At 44.1% G+C, this 20,013-nt stretch overlaps 3 pseudogenes; 2 read left to right on the top strand and 1 right to left on the bottom strand.

The window, feature by feature from the left end:
* Positions 1-2,539: 2,539 nt before the first annotated feature.
* Positions 2,540-6,835, top strand: LOC123481690 (annotated as a pseudogene).
* Positions 6,836-7,534: 699 nt separating this feature from the next.
* On the top strand, positions 7,535-15,405 carry LOC123481678 (annotated as a pseudogene).
* LOC123481689 lies at positions 15,406-19,810 on the bottom strand (annotated as a pseudogene).
* Positions 19,811-20,013: the final 203 nt, after the last annotated feature.

Genomic DNA, 20,013 nt, shown 5'->3' with positions numbered 1-20,013 from the left:
CAAGAAGAAAAAGGTGGTGTATGACACTCAGGTACACAGAGTACTACTTTAGTAAACCCCCAAGTTAAGGTTATTAAATGCTAATGTGTATTTTTTATGTTAAGGTAAATTAACATGGATAAGTGTTTTTAACTTATATAAAGAGTGCTTTAAGATAAGTTAAATCGCTCCATGCCACTATGTATAGGATATATAGCGGAGGTGGTGGGAGGAGCTATAGGAGGATGGGATTATAATGGCAGGAATATAATAAAATGGAACGGAGTAAACGTGGTTTTTATGTTTGGTACTGTCAATTATTCCAGGTAGTGTGGGGAAGAGGTTGTGCCAGTAACCGAAAGGTGTGGTTCAATAGAACTGGTGAAAATCTGGATGTGCTTGAGAAGGATTAACAATGCTCCTGTAAGTCGCTCTGGATAAGAGCGTCTGCAAAAATGACTAAAATGTAAATAATGAGCCCATCCTCCTATAGCTCCTCCCACCCAGCCTCCTCGGTATGCGGGAATTTGCACAATGATTGAGTTTAATTCATGTTACATTTCTTAGAAGAGAATGGAATATGTAATATTTTCAGATAAACAGAAAATAGATAAAAAAATCAATAAGAAATAGGGGAAATGGTTAGGAAAATGAATTATGATGCCATGATGAATCCCATTTGTAATACAGAACACTTTTTAGGAAGAGCAATACAAACATAATTGTTTTGAAGTACTTGAAGTATAAATGTTACACAAGGTCATGAGTGAAAACGAATATAACACAGATTAAGTCTCAAAGATAGTTTGTTTTATTATGAGGGTTGGGAGATGGGGTGTCAGTGTGGAACACCGAAGGGGAGAGGAGTTATACAACGTGGCAAGGGCAAATTGAACCGTATTTTTTTCCTGATAAGAATTGATAAAGAAAATCAACATTGGCCTAAAAAAAATGAAAGAGGAATAGAAATGGAGAAGCAGAAAGCAGGATATTTGAATCTCTGAAATATAGCATTTTGATCGGAAATTATTATGGTATAAACTATAGAACAAAAAATATAAAAAAATTAAATGATTTTACGAGTTACAGTTATATGGAAATAGCAATTGAAATAAATTCATTAGATCCTATTATGGATTTCATATGACTGGGAAGGGGGCAACCATGGGTGGGCCTGGGAGGGCATAGGTTACCTCCACTCTGGGAGCCAGGCCAGCCAATCAGAATGAGTTTTTCCCCACAAAAGGGCTTTATACAGACAGAAATACTCTCCATTTCATCAGCTGTCCAGGTGGCTGGTCTCAGACGATCCGCAGGTGAAGAAGAGATCTTGAGGTGGGTGGTTGGTTAAGGGTCTGCAGTTGTGAGCCAGGACATACTGCCAAATTCCTAAAATGAGAAAGTGGTAGAGAAATGAACATTAACCCTGGAACAGCTCGTGGACATTCTGCAGTCAGCTTACCAATTGCACGAATGGAATTGTGGCATTGTGTTGTGTGAAAAAACTGCACATTTTAGAGTGGCCTTTTATTGTCCCCAGCAAGAGTGTACTGTGTAATGTCCATGCTGTTTAATCAGCTTCTTGATATGAACTGTAGTGGAAGATTATCTTGGCAAAGGAGAAATGCACTAACAGGGATGTGAAAAAAATTTGTAGCACAAAATTTGAGAGACTTCTTGGAAACATGGGAAACACTTTACATGTTGCATTTTATTTTTTGTTCTGTAGTAAATCAGATTGGCCTTTTTCAGAATAAGCTGTTTACCTCTATCTCCTGGTACAAGGAAAAGACTTAGAGTATGCTTTGTTTTGGTTGCTATTTTTGTTTTATCAGTGGTTTCGGTTTTCTGCAGGTTTAATTGAAAAGTAAAATGTTTTATTAAGTAGGATTGTTGCTACTTGCAAATTAAATAGGGAGTGTTTTGATGGCCCGGACCCGGGAATGGAGATTTAAGGACCAATATAATAGTCTAACATTTGCGAACCCAACTTACGGGACACGGGCCATGAGAAAGAACTCGCCATGGTGTCGCTTTACACGGAGTTTTAAACAACGCAACATGGAGACTTCCGGGAACGTTACGAAACAGACCAGGCGAAATTAAAGGAAACTAGAGAGCAAGTTTAAGAGGTTAAATGGTATTACTCCAACCTCGTTAAAGTGACAAACTGATACGTTTTTATTTTCGTCAAAAACTATTTTACATCGAAGGAGTGCCTTTGATTTGACTGCCTGCACATGCGAGTTGGCGCCAGACGACATTAGACCGACGACGTGTCTACCAGAGTAGTAGAACGTGCCGCGACATCGACTACAAGTGATCGGGGATAGTTTTATCCTATTTTCATACCGTACTGCCGTTGGCTATATGTTTTGAGACGTGGTTGGATTCAGAAAACGCCGCTACACTCCCCATAGCTTCTGATTGGTGCTCCATGATACGCCCACGTGAGTTACATATTACTCTGACGTCACTTACATTATTGTTGGCCACGCCTTACGTCGTTATTCGTCAGCACAACCCGTCAACTGCCGGAAAGATTTGACAGAAATTCACCATGCCTCTTAGAACAGCTGTCCGTTGTCTTAGTACCCCAATAAGGGGTATTTTGAGACCCCGACTACCACCTCAAACCGGGGCTATGCAGCTGTCGCCGAGGCTAGATTGGTGCTGGAGCATGAACTTGAAACGATCCGAACCGGTGGAACGTGGAAAGGAGAAAGAATAATCACGTCCAAGCAGGGTCCTCATATCAACGTGGACGGCAGTCGTGGCGGTGAGTAGCCGAACGTTATAGTTAAGGGTCAGCTCACCAGCTTTCAATTCTATTGATTTGCCTACCTATTGCTACCTCAGGGACATGAAAACATGCGGCAAAAAGTTGGCACCGAGAAATAGCTCTAGTCTACCCACGTTGTCCAACGAGGTCAAAACTTGTTGCATACAGCCAGGAGTTGTAGCAAGCTAGCTAGCTAGTTTACCACTAGCTAGTATTTTCTGCCCCCATCTGAACTTCGCAGAAATTCATCTCAGCCTGATGGTGTTGGGGTAGCTAGCTACATGACCGAGACTGCCCTACTTGGCAACTGGAAGTTATGCGTGTGATTAGTGTTATCGTGATTTGTAGTGGCTGCTGGTGTTGTCACTGTTCACCTTTGTGTACCAGAGAATGACTGACCCCTAGTGCTGATTTATGAATGGCTTATTGACTGCATGTTCCCCTCATGTGTACAACTGGCACTCTGCTGTATTTGCCAGTAAGTACACAATGGCAGAAATTCCACTCATACTCCCTCCAGCAGTCATGCAAGGTCACTGTGGTAATTACCACTGGTAAACTCAAGCTTTCTCTGGGAGTTGAGTCAGTATTTTATGATGTGTATGTCCTCTAAGACCTGGCTTATATATGCTTACCTATTGTTTCACTCTCTCTCCCCATACAGACATATTGAATTTCTGTGCAAACAACTATCTGGGGCTCTCCAGCCATCCCCAGGTAGTGGAGGCAGGGATAGAGGCCTTGAAGAAGTATGGTGCGGGCTGAGCTCAGTGAGATTCATCTGTGGCACACAGGTAACCAAAAGACTGCTTGCACAAGTGTTGTGGTCCTCTGTAGCTCAATTGGTAGAGCATGGGTTGTAGCCAGGTAGTGGGGATCTCCCGGGACCACCCATACGTAAAAATGTATGCACACATGACTGTAAGTCGCTATGGATAAAAGCGTCTGCTAAATGGCATATTATTATATTATTATTATTGTTGGTGGTTCACAGTACTCTGTGATTGTCTCACCATATGATCCACAGGACATTCACAAAGATCTGGAGCAGAAGCTGGCTCAGTTCCATGAGCGGGAGGACTGCATCCTATATGCCAGCTGTTTTGATGCCAAGCAGGTGCTATTTGAGGTTTGTGATTCTTGAATACATTAATATGTGATTATAACTGTTTTATAACATTATGTTGCATGGTATGTCTTTACAGTATATATGCCACTGTATTAAACAGGCCTAAAGTAGTAATGCACTCTGTTTACATCAGGTTCTGTTGGGCCCCGACGATGCAGTTCTGTCTGATGAGCTGAACCATGCCTCTATTATTGATGGGATCAGATTGTGTCGGGCCAAGAGGTTCAGATACAAACACATGGACCTGAATGACTTGGAGACCCAGCTGAAAGAGTCCCAGGTAAAGAGGGTGCTATACATGCATTGAAATAATAATCTCCTTGAGGGATTGTTATGTGGGATAATGACGGAGGGGTAGAAGTAAGACTGCCTTCATCTGCTGTATCTTCCAGCTAGAGGATTTCTTAACCCAGTCTTCCCATCCTAATACCTGCACTACCTTCATATGATTGCACAGCTTCTTTTTTTTAATGAAGAGCTGTACCTTTCATAAAGCTTATCATACAGAATCCTCTTGAAATCCATGAAGCTTGAAACCGTAGTGATGGGTAGATTTCTGAATTGATTTAGTGTTAATGGGCTGTGTTTGCATCACTGGTCATCATGGCGCCCTGTCCCTTTCAGTCATCTCGTCTACGCCTGTTGTCACGGATGGTGTGTTCTCCATGGATGGTGACATGGCTCCATTAAAGGGGATCTGTGACCTGGCAGAGCAGTATGGAGCCTTGGTCTTCATTGATGAATGCCATGCTACAGGCTTCATGGGCCACGAGGCAGGTTAGTGAAGGTCCAGGTGGAGAGATGGAGAAATTATGATAGAACTCTAATTATGTAATTATGCCTAGGAATACCGTACTAGAAAGGATGATGGTTTTGTAGCCAATTATTCAGACTAATAGTGTTATTCAATTTTGTTTGCAGAGGCACAGATGAGCTACTGGGAGTGATGGACAGGGTTCACATTGTCAACACTCTGGGAAAAGCACTGGGAGGTGCAGCTGGTAGGTTCCCTCAGTTTAGATCCATATAGTATATGGAGTCCATCAACGGTACTGTATGTTCTCAATGCTTATGAAATGTCACTATTGACAATGTAGGCTCTGTAATTTAACTTCATAAATGGATGACAAAAATAAACTTGAAAATATACATCGATATGGGGTCAGCTTTTTCTTTCCACCTGGACCTTCAGGTCAGGTTTATCTCAATATATAAGGTGGATATGGTTTTCTTTCTATTTTCTCTCAGGTGGGTACACAGTGGGTCCTAAACCTCTGATTGACCTGTTGAGGCAGCGCCTCCCACCTCTTCTCCAACTCCCCCCCCTCCTGTGGGTGCGCTACCCGGGCTGTCGAGCTGCTTCTCGCGTCCAATGAGATTGCTCAGAGTGTCGGGGACAAAACCATGAGGTGGGAATCCGGGAGGGGGCCTCTGTTTTGGTGAATGTGGTAGACACCCTCTAAGCTTATGCAACGGTTAACATAGGAGCATGGACAAAAACAGATAAGCCTTTTGTGTTGGTCTTTGTGAAAAATAGTATGAACAAAATCATGAAAGGGACATGTTTGAAAAGAGCAATGATTGACCTTGAGATTGACTAATCCCTTGTGCTGAAAAAAGTGACAAGATCTGTGTTTATTCTGCATTCAACACTTGCTTGTTTCATCTCTTATCTGTACTGTGTCCTTCACAGGAGGTTGGTGGCACCTTAATTGGGGGAGGACTGCAGAGGAATAAGTGGAATGGTATCAAACACATGGTTTCCATGTGTTTGATGGATTCAATTTTGCCGCCATTATTATGAGCTGTCCTCCCCTCAGCAGCCTCCAGTGGATCCACACATGTTTACAGTTTCAAGAGCACTACATGTTTCCCAGAGAACCCAGTTAGCAACAATGAAAGTTGAAGGATGATACGTATGAGGAACGAGTGCCATTTCTGTCATGTTGTCATTATTCTCTCCCCCTCTCGTAGGTTCAGAAACAAAATGACTGAGGCTGGGTTCACCATCTCAGGCTCGACCACCCATCTGTCCTGTGATGCTGGGGGACGCAGACTAGCCTCTCTGATGGCTGATGACATGCTGAAACTAGGTGAGACAACAGTTCAGGCTGAATGTGAATGGAGCACAAGCACATTTCAAGCATTATCAAACATTACAAAACAAGCTGTATATTTGTTTGAAATACTCTATGGGTTTTTTGTCCACTCATTTTATAGAACTTAACTATTTTTGAAAAGCTTGATCAAAAAGATTTCTGGAAAACAGAGCAGTGTGGAATTACAAATGAGTGGACACATCAACCTGTAGAGGGAGACAGAGATTTACTCATTGATATTTTGTATTCCAACAATTCTGTCTCACAAAATGGGAGCTGACAACAATCAGAGTTGACATAGGGGCCCTTTGGCCACCATAGACCTAATAGACTATTGGCTGCAAACTACACTGCTTGAATACAAGGGCTGGGGAAAAAAATATTCATTTGAATTCGGGCCTCCAATCTGCCCTTTCTTGAAGGACCGAAGTCTTCAGTGTTATGTCTATCTACTGCAAGTACTCATTCTTCTGATTCCCACAGGAGTGTATGTGATTGGGTTCTCCTACCCAGTGGTACCAAAGGGAAAAGCCAGAATCGGGTCCAGATCTCAGCGGCCCACACTGACCAGGGACATTGACCGCGCTGTGGATGCTTTCATACAGACAGGCAGGAAGCATGGAGTCGTGTCTTAAATAGAAGAACTGATGGATCATTTTGCTGCCAATAAGCAAGTTAAAAAGACAAACAGCTTGCAGAGCTTGGACTGGGTTACAGGTTACAGAGGAGGCCTATGAATGACAGTGTGACAAAGATAATGTATTACATACAGGGTAATGTATTACAGACTAAGGTCAATTGTGGTCAATGCTATTTGTTGCTTTTACATTTTTAAAAACATTTTAGTCATTTTAGCAGACGCTCTTATCCAGAGTGACTTACAGTTAGTGAGTGCATACATTTTTTTCTTCATACTGCAGCTTTGGGAATCGAACCCACAACCCTGGCGTTGCAAACGCCATGCTTCACCAACTTTTCTCAGTTGAATGAATAAAATACTTTTGACAAAACTTTGTATTTTTCTATGAAGCTAGCTAGCTATGTTGGCTAGATATGGTTGTAATACTGGGCAAGCTAGAAGAATATATTTTAAAGTATTGTTTTTATTCAGGGAAATCAACGTGTGCTTGCATCAACAGTAGCTAGTAACTTTGTGATCACAGAAGAAACACAACGGGTTGTTCAGTTTGTTGTAGCGCCACCACAATATAATGTCCCTGGCTTGCTCATATCTGGTTATTTGTTCTTTTCCCGCCACCAACTCTGCAAGTCCCACCCTTCTACAATCAGGACATGCCTCTAGCAATGTATTCAGCCAATCATTATCACTAGTCGAGCCTACTCCCAATGGCAAAGCGAGGGAGGGCGTTGATATCGGATCTCGCGGGAAAGTGACGCAAAATTTTGCCGCGAAAGAGTCAGCGTGGAATTCATTGTCCACAGAAAGTCACTGGAGTCAGTCATTAAAAAGTGTTTTACGTTTAGAATTATTGCACTTTGAGCACCCAAACTTTATTTTCATCACTTTGTAGATATAATCGGTGCATGTCTGGTTTCGACGACCGGGAGTGTATTACAGTGACAGCTTCGGCGGTGGAGATGGACCCGGGGATGAAGGTGGGTGAAACGGAGCAGATCAAGAAACGATTCCGTGAATTTCTTGGCAATTCAGAGTTGGGACCGATCGCACCGGTTTCACCTATAAATACAGGTAAGATCGAGATTGTATATAGTGCCACGAAGTCATTGTCGATGGCTACCGCCGGTTTGTGTGATGACGATGTTCCACCGATGTCTAACGTTAGTTAGCCAGCTAGCTAACAGTTAGTTAGGTAGCCAGTTACTGTAACGTTAGCTAACTACCACTGATCACCACAATGGTTTTGAAGGAATAAAGTTAGACTCTATTCAATGTCCTGTGATTGAGTTTGTTTTTTAGCTATGTCCAATCGTTTTGTTTGCCCTATGATTAAATTCACATTCTGTGTAAGATATCTATATGTCTTATATTGTTCATGTTGGATTGTTGACATGTGTTCTGGTCTGTAGAGATGACCTGAAGAGACACTACACCCTGGGGGGAGTACTGGGTGGAGGTGGAGATGGAGGACCCTGGCCAGCTTTGACGAGGACCTGTCAGACTGCCTGCACAAGCTTCCCTCTGAGAACCTGCCTCTGGTGAGAGGCTTGAATAGAATAATAATAGACTAATAATTTGAGTTGTTTTAATTGGCCCAATTGCAGGCTGAATAATTCATGGATTAGATGGGTTCCATAGTTTGCTGATCGTATCATACTGATCTACTATTTTTCTATTTGACAAATAACTATATCTGAAAAGGATCCTTTTAAACTGAGCCCTGACATTATGATTGACAGCTGGAGGAGGCCGCTCAGGAGGTGGCTGACGAGGTGACCCGTCCCAGGCCCTGGGAGAGGAGACAGTGCAGGAAATCCAGGTCATGCTGAAGAGTGACGCCCATCCTGCCTCCATCCGCAACCTCAAGGTAAGAGACCCTCTGAGGATGCAATGCTGGGCCTTTCACCTTTCAGTTGGCTCATGTAGAGGGTGGCATGAAAGATGTCCCTCAATTTCCCAGCCATGTAACATGCCATGACTCTGAACACTCCATCTCTTTCTCTCTGGTAGTCAGAGCAGGTGTCCAGGCTGGTGAAGGTCCCTGGGATCGTCATCTCTGCCACGGCCGTGAGGGCCAAGGCCACCAGGGTGTGTCTGCAGTGTCGTGGCTGTCGCTCTGTCATCAGTAACATTCTCCCTGCCCCCAGGCCTGCAGGGCTACGCTCTTCCCCGAAAGTGCAACACGTGAGTGCGACCCTCTGAGTTGTTGAGTGTTTGTGTGCACACTCCAGTACATGAAAAGTGTATAAAGTCCTCGTGTGTGTGTAAAATCATCAGTGTGGTCCACTGTAGCTCAATTGGTAGAGCATGGCACTTGTAACGCCAGGGTAGTGGGTTCGATCCCCGGGACCACCCATATGTAAAAATGTATGCACACATGACTGTAAGTCGCTTTGGATAAAAGCGTCTGCTAAATGGCTTATTATTATCTGCTTTATCATAGGTGTGTGATTCCATTCTTAAACATATCTTCTCTGTCTCTCAGTGAGCAGGCTGGCAGGGTGAGGTGTCCTATAGATCCCTACTTCATCATTCCAGACCGTTGTGTCTGTGTGGACTTCCAGACCCTCCGTCTGCAGGAGGCTCCAGATGCTGTGCCACACGGAGAGATGCCCGCCACCTGCAGCTCTACTGTGACAGGTAACACACACAGCAGCATCTGTGTACCACAATATTCTCAATTAAAAACAATTAACACATGCCCAATATACACACAGTGCAAAGTGAGACCGAAGAGTACATACCACATTACAGCTCGTGTTCTGCATCCCCTCAGGTACCTGTGTGACCGGTGGTCCCTGGGAACAGAGTGACCATCATGGGGATCTACTCCATCAAGAAGGTGGCCCATGCTAAGGGCAAGGGCAGAGATAAAAGTGCAGGCGTGGCATCCGCTCCTCCTACCTACGTGTGGTGGGCATTCAGCAGGACACAGAGGGAGCAGGTAGGCATGATAAGGCTACTAGAGGTTAGATTACTTATCCAACATTATATCCTATGTGGGATAGTGTCATAGATATAATGCTATCTTTGTCTCTCAGGTCGCGGGGCCACAGGGTCAGTCTCCCCTCAGGAAGAGGAGGAGCTGAGAGCATTGGCCTCCTCCCCCGACGTCTACGGCTCCCTCGCACGTTCCCTCGCTCCTTCCATCTACGGCAGTGATGACCTGAAAAAGGCCATCGCCTGCCTGCTGTTCGGCGGCTCCAGGAAGAGGTGAGTCATAAACATTGGAAATTGCACGTAGAATTTTACGATTTTTGATAAGCTCACATTTCTCTCCAGTGTGTGTGTATGGTAATAATGACCTTTCCTGTCTCAGGCTGCCTGACGGGCTGACCGCGTAGAGGAGACATCAACTTGCTGATGCTGGGAGACCCCGGTACTGCCAAGTCTCAGCTGCTCAAGTTTGTGGAGAGGTGCTCTCCCATTGGGGTAAGGATGGGCTTAATGTACAGTGTGTATGTATTCACACCCCTTGACTTTTCCACATTTTGTTGCGTTACAGCCTGAATTGAAAATGGATAAAAGTGAGATTTTGTCACTGGCATGCACGTAATACCCCATAATGTCAAAGTGGAATTTAGTTTTTTGACATTTTTACAAATTAATAAAAAGCTGAAATGTCTTGAGTCGGTAAGTATTCAACCCCTCTGTTATGGCGAAGCCTACATAAGTTCAGGAGTAAAAATGTGCTTAACAAGTCACATAAGTTGCCTGGACTCACTGTGTGCAATAATAGTGTTTAAACATGGTTTTTGAAAGAATACCTCATCTCTGTACCCCACACGTACAATTATCTGTAAGGCTGAGCAGTGAATTTCAACCACAAAGACCAGGGAGGTTTTCCAATGCCTCGCAAAGAAGGGTACTTATTGGTAGATGGAAAAATATATATATATCCCTTTGAGCATGGTGAAGTTTTGAATTACACTTTGGATGGTATATCAATACACCCAGTCACTACAAAGATGCAGGCGTTTTCTAACTCAGGAGAGGAAGGAAACCGGCTCAGAGATTTCAACATGAGGCCAATGGTGACTTTAAAACACAGCTTAATGGCTGTGATAGGAGAAAACTGAGGATGGATCAACAACATTGTAGTTACTCCACAATACTAACCTAATTGACAGAGTGAAAAGGAGGAAGCCTGTACAGAATTCAAATATTCCAAAACATGCATCCTGTTTGCAACAAGGGACTAAAGTAATACTACAAAAAATGTGGCAAAGCAATTAACCATCTGTCCTGACTGAATACAAAGTGTTATGTTTGGGGCAAATCCAGTACAACACATTACTGAGTACCACCCTCTCCATATTTTCAAGCGTAGTGGGGGCTGCATCATGTTATGGGTATGCTTGTAATCATTAAGGACTGGGGAGTTTTTCAGGATAAAAAATACACAGAATGGAGCTAAGCACAGGCAAAGTCCTAGAGGAAGACCTACCTGGTTCAGTCTGCTTTCCACCAGACACTGGGAGCTGAATTCACCTTTCAGCATTACAATAACCTAAAATACAAGGCCAAATCTATACTGGAGTTGCTTACCAAGAAGACAGTGAAGATACTGGAGTGGCTGAGTTACAGTTTTGACTTAAATCTACTTGAGAATCTATGGCAAGACCTGAAAATGGTTGTCTAGCAATGATCAACAACCAATTTGACAGAAAATAATAATGGGCAAGTTGCACAATCCAGGTGTGGAAAGCTCTTAGAGACTCACCCAGAAAGACTCACAGCTGTTCTCGCTGTCAACAGGTGCTTCTAAGAAGTATTGACTCACGGGTGTGAATACTTATGTAAATTAGATTATAATTATGTAAATTAGATTATGGGGTATTGTGTGTAGTGTAGATGGGGGGGGATATATATTTAATCCATTTTGAATCCAGGCTGTAACACAACATGTGGAACAAGTCAAGGGGTATGAATACTTTCTGAAAGCACTATGTGTGTGTGTATATACACTGCTCAAAAAAATAAAGGGAACACTTAAACAACACAATGTAACTCCAAGTCAATCACACTTCTGTGAAATCAAACTGTCCACGTAGGAAGCAACACTGATTGACAATACATTTCACATGCTGTTGTGCAAATGGAATAGACAACAGGTGGAAATTATAGGCAATTAGCAAGACACCCCAATAAAGGACTGGTTTTGCAGGTGGTGACCACAGACCACTTCTCAGTTCCTATGCTTCCTGGCTGATGTTTTTGGTCACTTTTGAATGCTGGCGGTGCTTTCACTCTAGTGGTAGCATGAGACGGCGTCTACAACCCACACAAGTGGCTCAGGTAGTGCAGCTCATCCAGGATGGCACATCAATACGAACTGTGGCAAGAAGGTTTGCTGTGTCTGTCAGCGTAGTGTCCAGAGCATGGAGGCGCTACCAGGAGACAGGCCAGTACATCAGGAGACGTGGAGGAGGCCGTAGAGAGGGCAGCAACCCAGCAGCAGGACTGCTACCTCGCCTTTGTGCAAGGAGGAGCAGGAGGAGCACTGCACAGAGCCCTGCAAAATGACCTCCAGCAAGCCACAAATGTGCATGTCTGCTCAAACGGTCAGAAACAGACTCCATGAGGGTGGTATGAGGGCCCAACGTCCACAGGTGGGGCTGTGCTTACAGCCCAACACCGTGCAGGACGTTTGGCATTTGCCAGAGGAACACCAAGATTGGCAAATTCGGCCACTGGCGCCCTGTGCTCTTCACAGATGAAAGCAGGTTCACACTGAGCACATGTGACAGACGTGACAGAGTCTGGAGACGCCGTGGAGAACGTTCTGCTGCCTGCAACATCCTCCAGCATGAGCCCGGTTTGGCGGTGGGTCAGTCGTGGGGTGGCATTTCTTTGGGGGGCCGACAGCCCTCCATGTGCCTCGCCAGAGGTAGCCTGACTGCCATTAGGTACCGAGATGAGATCCTCAGACCCCTTGTGAGACCATATGCTGGTGCGGGTTGGCCTGGGTTCTTCCTAATGCAAGACAATACTAGACCTCATGTGGCTGGAGTGTGTCAGCAGTTCCTGTAAGAGGAAGGCATTGATGCTATGGACCGCCCATTCCCCAGACCTGAATCCAATTGAGCACATCTGGGACATCATGTCTCGCTCCATCCACCAACGCCACGTTGCACCACAGACTGTCCAGGAGTTGGAGGAGATCCCTCAGGAGACCATCCGCCACCTCATCAGGAGCATGCCCAGGCGTTGTAAGGAGGTCATACAGGCACGTGGATGCCACACACACTACTGAGCCTCATTTTGACTTGTTTTAAGGACATTACATCAAAGTTGGATCAGCCTGTAGTGTGGTTTTCCACTTTAATTTTGAGGGTGACTCCAAATCCAGACCTCCATGGGTTGATAAATTTGATTTCCATAATTTGTGTGATTTTGTTGTCAGCACATTCAACTATGTAAAGAAAAAAGTATTGAATAAGATTATTTAATTCATTCAGATCTAGGATGTTGTTTAAGTGTTCCCTTTATTTTTTTGAGCAGTGTATATTTCAGCACTCTTATGACACTCCCCTCAACATAGTTTTGAATATGAATTACAAAGATGGATTCCAGAAGTTTAATTTGACAATTAATTTATCAGTGTGCTAGTGACCCTATCTAAAGCGCTAACCCATACATCCCCTCTCTCTCTTCCTCTGTCAGGTGTATACCTCAGGTAAAGGCAGCAGTGCTGCTGGTCTGACGGCCTCTGTCCTGAGGGGACCCCGTCACCCGTGGCTTCATCATGGAGGGAGGAGCCATGGTGCTGGCTGATGGTGGTGTGGTCTGCATCGATGAGTTTGACAAAGTATGGGAACATGGACAAGAGAAGTACATACATTGTTGAATACTTGACAAGTTTTTGCAGACTCTTAACTGTGTCTCTCTTTCCTCTCAGATGAGAGAGGATGACAGAGTAGCCATCCATGAAGCCATGGAGCAACAGACCATCTCCATTGCCAAGGCTGGCATCACCACCACCCTGAACTCCGCTGCTCGGTGCTGGCCGCTGCTAACTCTGTGTTTGGCCGTTGGGACGACACCAAGGGAGAGGACAACATCGACTTCATGCCCACCATCTTGTCCCGTTTTGACATGATCTTTATCATCAAGGACATCCACGACCATCAGAGAGACATGGTGAGGGAACACACTTTAGTCTTCTGGGTTTGTGTGTGTGGGAGAAGGTTTATGCACAGGGATACTGAACACGGCCCAGGCTAGCAGTGTTAACACAATCCACACTATTGACCTTCTTTTCCTCTCTCTCAGACTCTGGCCCGCCACGTGATGAACGTCCATCTCAGTGCTCATACACAGACTGAGGGTGTAGAGGGAGAGATCACACTGGCCACACTGAAGAAGTACATTGCCTATGCCAGAACGTGAGTCTTGAAAAAATTCTGCAGATAATATATCCTGTGTATGATATATTCTGTTTAGATTGAATTCATGAACTCTACTCACAGAGAAACAATCCTACACACTAGCATATACACATGAAGGGATTTGGTGTTTTAACGGTCAAATGTGCCCTGACAGGAAATGCGGCCCACGTCTCTCTGCGTCGGCAGCTGAAAAGCTGAAGAACAGATACGTGGTGATGAGGAGTGGAGCGAGGGAACATGAGCGGGAGAGCGACAGGAGAGCCTCCATCCCCATCACTGTCAGGTACCTATATGATGCTTCACCTGACAACATCATTACCAATCAGGATACAGTCTATCTTCAGTGTCATTACGCTTGATTCTCTGGTCCCCTGCAGGCAGCTGGAGGCGGTGGTGCGCATCTCTGAGTCCCTGGCCAAGATGAAGCTGCAGGCCGTGGCTGGAGAGGAGGAGGTGGACGAGGCCCTGCGGCTCTTCCAGGTGTCCACACTGGGACGCTGCGCTGTCCGGCAGTCTCTCGGGTGTGGAGGGCTTCACCACTCAGGAGGACCAGGAGATGATCTCTCGTGTTGAGAAGCAGCTGAAGAGACGCTTTGCCATTGGCTCCCAGGTGTCCGAGCACAGCATTGTCCAGGACTTCACCAAGCAGGTCAGTTACACTAGTCTACTTTGAACATATACTGTGTTGAACAGAGACTGGACCACTTGGTCAATCACATAAAAGTACCTTGTGCAATGGAATGTTGGGCATTTGTCTATATGATTGAGTGCTGTCCTCAGTTGGCCTACGTGTTACCCTGTAGCCTGTTTACCTGTCCGCTGACCAGAATCTCTCTACCCTCTCCCATATACAGAAGTATCCAGAGCAGGCCATCTACAAGGTCCTTCACCTGATGATGAGGAGGAGGAGAGCTGCGGCACCGCATGCAGAGGAAGGTTCTCTACAGAATCAAGTAGTCTCACAAAAAGATGCATACGCACAAAGATGAAGCCATGATGTGCTGTGTAAATAGTAGTTGGGACAAGCGTCTCCTCCATTCATTCCTCACAAGCCGGTGGACATCTTCATGAAGTCACGTCAATATGTCTTCTCCATCCTAGACCATGGTCCGCCTACAGAGCCACTGATGTCTACCTTTTCGTGTGTTGCTTTGCCAAGTTAAGCCAACAGTTATTTACACTTCTATTGCTCTCATAAGTCTTTTGGTATCTATTATTTTAAGACTAAACAAATGATGTTATGGAGGCTATTTTGTATGAACTGTATTGTTGAATTGTTTGGGGTAAGAAGCGAGTGACATGAGAATGCCCTAAAGATTGTTAACGTTAAATAATTGTGAAAATAAAAAAGAAATGTTTAAATAAAGAAGTTTGCTATGTTGAAATGGTGTGCATAATCTTTAATGAAACATACTATGTACAAAGATATTGTACAGAATTGCAATTAATACAGCATATATCAATTTACATTACTATAAGATTGCCTTAAGCATTAAAAAAAGTACAGCCATGACAAAGTGTAGTAAGTGCATACACCCTTAGGTGGTCATGATTGGTGAAGTGATTCTGTCAACTACATAAACATACATATTTAAGGACTTATTTCAAGGCTTTAGAACACATAGATACCTATTCCGACTGTTGCTAAAGCAACACAAATACCCAGAGACAACTGCACGATGGACGAAGAGGGGATGAAGCTGGTGTCTTGGTCTTTTTTGGTCCCCTGCAAAAGCAAAATAATACCTTATAACACAAAAGTCAGGTGAAAGATCACATCTTTCCATTCAGCATATAAGCTTTGACTTACCATAAGCTTCCTCTGTGACACTCAACATTTTCTGTAGATCATCGAAGACCTGTACGAGAAATAACAAACAGGATGTCTTCATTGAACAAGACACACAATCATCAGCAATATGCTATGGCAATGGCAACCCAGTAACAAGTTTACAATGCATCATTCACTAGACCTTCCAGTTTCACTTCCTTTGCACAGTTATGTTTTGCAAGTTTTAATGTCACATGCACAAGTACAGTGAAATGCCTTTCTTGTAAGATCTAAACCCAACAATGCAGTAATCAATAAGAATGTAATACTAAAAATAACATAATGTAGAACAAAAACACACTAGAAAAATTATAAGAAATAAGAACATGAGAAAGTAAGCATACTATATACAGGGTCAGTCAGTTCCAGTACAATATTTACAATGTGCAGGGATACTGGAGTGATATAGGTAGATATGTACAGGGATAAGGTGATTAGGCATCAGGACAAATGATAAACAGAGTAGCAACAGTGTATATGATGATTGTATGTGAGTGCGTGTGTGTAGAGTCAGTATAAATGTATGTGCATATTATGTGTGTTTGAGCAAATTTTGGAGTGAGTGTTTGTGTCTGTGTTGGAGTGTCAGTGTGCATGAGTGTGCATAGACAGTGTAAAACTGAAATACAAGGGTCAACTCAGATAGTCTGTGTAGCCATTTTGTTAGCTATTTAGCAGTCTTATGGTTTGGGGATAGAAGCTGTTCAGGAGCCTGTTGGTGTCAGGACTTGATGCACCGGTACCGCTTGCCATGCGGAAGCTGAGAGAACAGTCTGTGGCTTTGGGTGGCTGGAGTCTTTCATGATTTTCCAGGCCCTCCTTTCACACCGCCCGATATAGAGGTCCTGGATGGCAGGGAACTTCGGCCCCAATGATGTACAGTGGGGAAAAAAGTATTAGTCAGCCACCAATTGTGCAAGTTCTCCCACTTAAAAGATAGAGAGAGGCCTGTAATTTTCATCATAGGTACACGTCAACTATGACAGACAAAATGAGGAAAAAAAATCCAGAAAAATCACATTGTAGGATTTTTAATGAATTTATTTGCAGATTATGGTGGAAAATAAGTATTTGGTCAATAACAAAAAGTTTCTCAATACTTTGTTATATACCCTTTGTTGGCAATGACACAGGTCAAACGTTTTCTGTAAGTCTTCCAAGTGTTTTCACACACTGTTGCTGGTATTTTGGCCCATTCCTCCATGCAGATCTCCTCTAGAGCAGTGATGTTTTGGGGCTGTCGCTGGGCAACACAGACTTTCAACTCCCTCCAAAGATTTTCTATGGGGTTGAGATCTGGAGACTGGCTAGGCCACTCCAGGACCTTGAAATGCTTCTTACGAAGCCACTCCTTCGTTGCCCGGGCGGTGTGTTTGGGATCATTGTCATGCTGAAAGACCCAGCCACGTTTCATCTTCAATGCCCTTGCTGATGGAAGGGAGGTTTTTCACTCAAAATCTCACGATACATGGCCCCATTCATTCTTTCCTTTACACGGATCAGTCGTCCTGGTCCCTTTGCAGAAAAAACAGCCCCAAAGCATGATGTTTCCACCCCATGCCTCACAGTAGGTATGGTGTTCTTTGGATGCAACTCAGCATTCTTTGTCCTCCAAACACGACGAGTTGAGTTTTTACCAAAAAAGTTATATTTTGGTTTCATCTGACCATATGACATTCTCCCAATCCTCTTCTGGATCATCCAAATGCACTCTAGCAAACTTCAGACGGCCTGGACATGTACTGGCTTAAGCAGGGGGGACACGTCTGGCACTGCAGGATTTGAGTCCCTGGCGGCGTAGTGTGTTACTGATGGTAGGCTTTGTTACTTTGGTCCCAGCTCTCTGCAGGTCATTCACTAGGTCCCCCCGTGTGGTTCTGGGATTTTTGCTCACCGTTCTTGTGATCATTTTGACCCCACGTGGTGAGATCTTGCGTGGAGCGCCAGATCGAGGGAGATTATCAGTGGTCTTGTATGTCTTCCATTTCCTAATAATTGCTCCCACAGTTGATTTCTTCAAACCAAGCTGCTTACCTATTGCAGATTTAGTCTTCCCAGCCTGGTGCAGGTCTACAATGTTGTTTCTGGTGTCCTTTGACAGCTCTTTGGTCTTGGCCATAGTGGAGTTTGGAGTGTGACTGTTTGAGGTTGTGGACAGGTGTCTTTTATACTGATAACAAGTTCAAACAGGTGCCATTAATACAGGTAATGAGTGGAGGATAGAGGAGCCTCTTAAAGAAGAAGTTATAGGTCTGTGAGAGCCAGAAATCTTGCTTGTTTGTAGGTGACCAAATACTTATTTTCCACCATAATTTGCAAATAAATTCATTAAAAAATCCTACAATGTGATTTTCTGGTTTTTTCCTCAATTTGTCTGTCATAGTTGACGTGTACCTATGATGAAAATGACAGGCCTCTCTCATCTTTTTAAGTGGAGAACTTGCACAATTGGTGGCTGACTAAATACTTTTTTCCCCACTGTACTTGGCTGTCCGCACCACCTTCTGTAGTGCCATGCGATCGAGGCAGTGCTACTGCCATACCAAGCAGTGATGCAGCCAGTCAAGATGCTCTCAATGGTACAGCTGTAGAACTTTTCATAGTGACTTTTCATTATTGTATCAGTTCCCATTCTTACCCAGTTTGCAGCCACCCTTCCTCCCTCTTCCCTTTCACTCACCTGGATGTTGAGTTCGAAGGCCATGATAGCCTCCTCCAGCACCCCTCCCTCTCCTCCTTGGTCAGCTCGATGCTGTTCATTCTGCTCCTGTACAGCTGCTTGAAGCGGTTAGGGCTTGACACTCCGGGGAAAGAGAAAAATGACAGTCCCTCTCTGCTGCTTAACCCAATTGACTTCTGGGTAATCTTCCCCCAAAACTTGTCCTCCTGACAGGTCACCTAGGTAACGGGTGTAGGCGTGGGCCACCAGCAATTTAGGATTGCCTTCGCCAATCTGGAGAGGGAGACAAAGAAATTGTTATTACTAAGCAGGTACACAATTAAGATAGTGTGCCTACCCTGCATGTTGGTATATCTATAGTCTGTACCTTGCGAAGTCTCTGTGTATATCTGTGTGTTGCAGCAGGAGTGATGACTCTCTTTCGCCACTCCTGTCCAAAGAAGTGTTCCAGATCTCTCTCTAGTGTCTCCAGTCGGGCCAGTTCCTGGGGAAGTATATCGGTGCGACACCTGGGTGGGAAGCATTTCTGTCCATCTCCTCTTCCAGTGCTTTGTAGATCTCATAGAGAGGGAACACAGAAGAAGCTGCCATGGAAAAGAGGCACAGATTAATACTTAATACACATTGAGTGCTCATTCTCCATGACTATGTAGAAAGTTAAACAAAAGGCATTCTAGGTAGTTCATAATATGAAAACCACTGTAAATAATTTTGGCAAGTGGTTTTTAATTCACTCTCAGATTGGCTTTTCTCACCTTGTACTGCCGAAGAGTTATCTGTCCCTTCTGATAGCTCAGCATCAGTTGGGTGTTTTCTGCCCTGACATGGATGTCTTTAGTCGCTGCTTTTATCTGCTCTGACAAATCACTGAGGAGAGATGGCGAACATTGGAAGGAGGACATACTGATTTACCCGAGTACAGTAAATGTGATGCACAGTGTTTGCAGTTAGTAATTGTGTTCTGTATCTTCAATACCTTTACTTTACCATATATCAGCCCTGACCTGGTCTGAAATACAATAATCTAGTAAACATATCGACCATTCATTACAAAGTTACTGTACCTGCCAGGGCTCTGCATGTCATATTTCCGTGCCGAGCTGACTGTCTCCATGTCTGTAATCCAGAATTGTTTATATGGTGGTTATAACATTATCACCCAAATGTGACCAGCTCTTACAGTTTATTCAAAAACAAGTCAGTGAAAGAGTTGATAATTTACCTGTGTGGTATTTCCTTGTTGATGTCTTGTTGTACAGCTGGTAAACGGAAAGCTGCCTCCTTCTCAGACAAGTTTAGAGTTGCTGTGTCCTCTTTGTCCTGTGCCCCTGTCTTTATATTTGACTCCCTTACCTTCTCTCCCAGTGTTTGTCAGCTAAATCAAATGGGAAGTGAGACTGTTGACTCATTTCCCTTATGCTGAACCTTAACATGACAGGGCAGATTTACCAGTGAGGGGAGAGCATGAGTGAGCAGATGGGA

Source organism: Coregonus clupeaformis, chromosome 23 (genome assembly GCF_020615455.1).
Source record: "Coregonus clupeaformis isolate EN_2021a chromosome 23, ASM2061545v1, whole genome shotgun sequence".
Lineage (NCBI taxonomy): Eukaryota > Metazoa > Chordata > Actinopteri > Salmoniformes > Salmonidae > Coregonus > Coregonus clupeaformis.
Note: the sequence above shows the minus strand (reverse complement) of the source record. Positions and strands in the feature narration are given on the sequence as shown.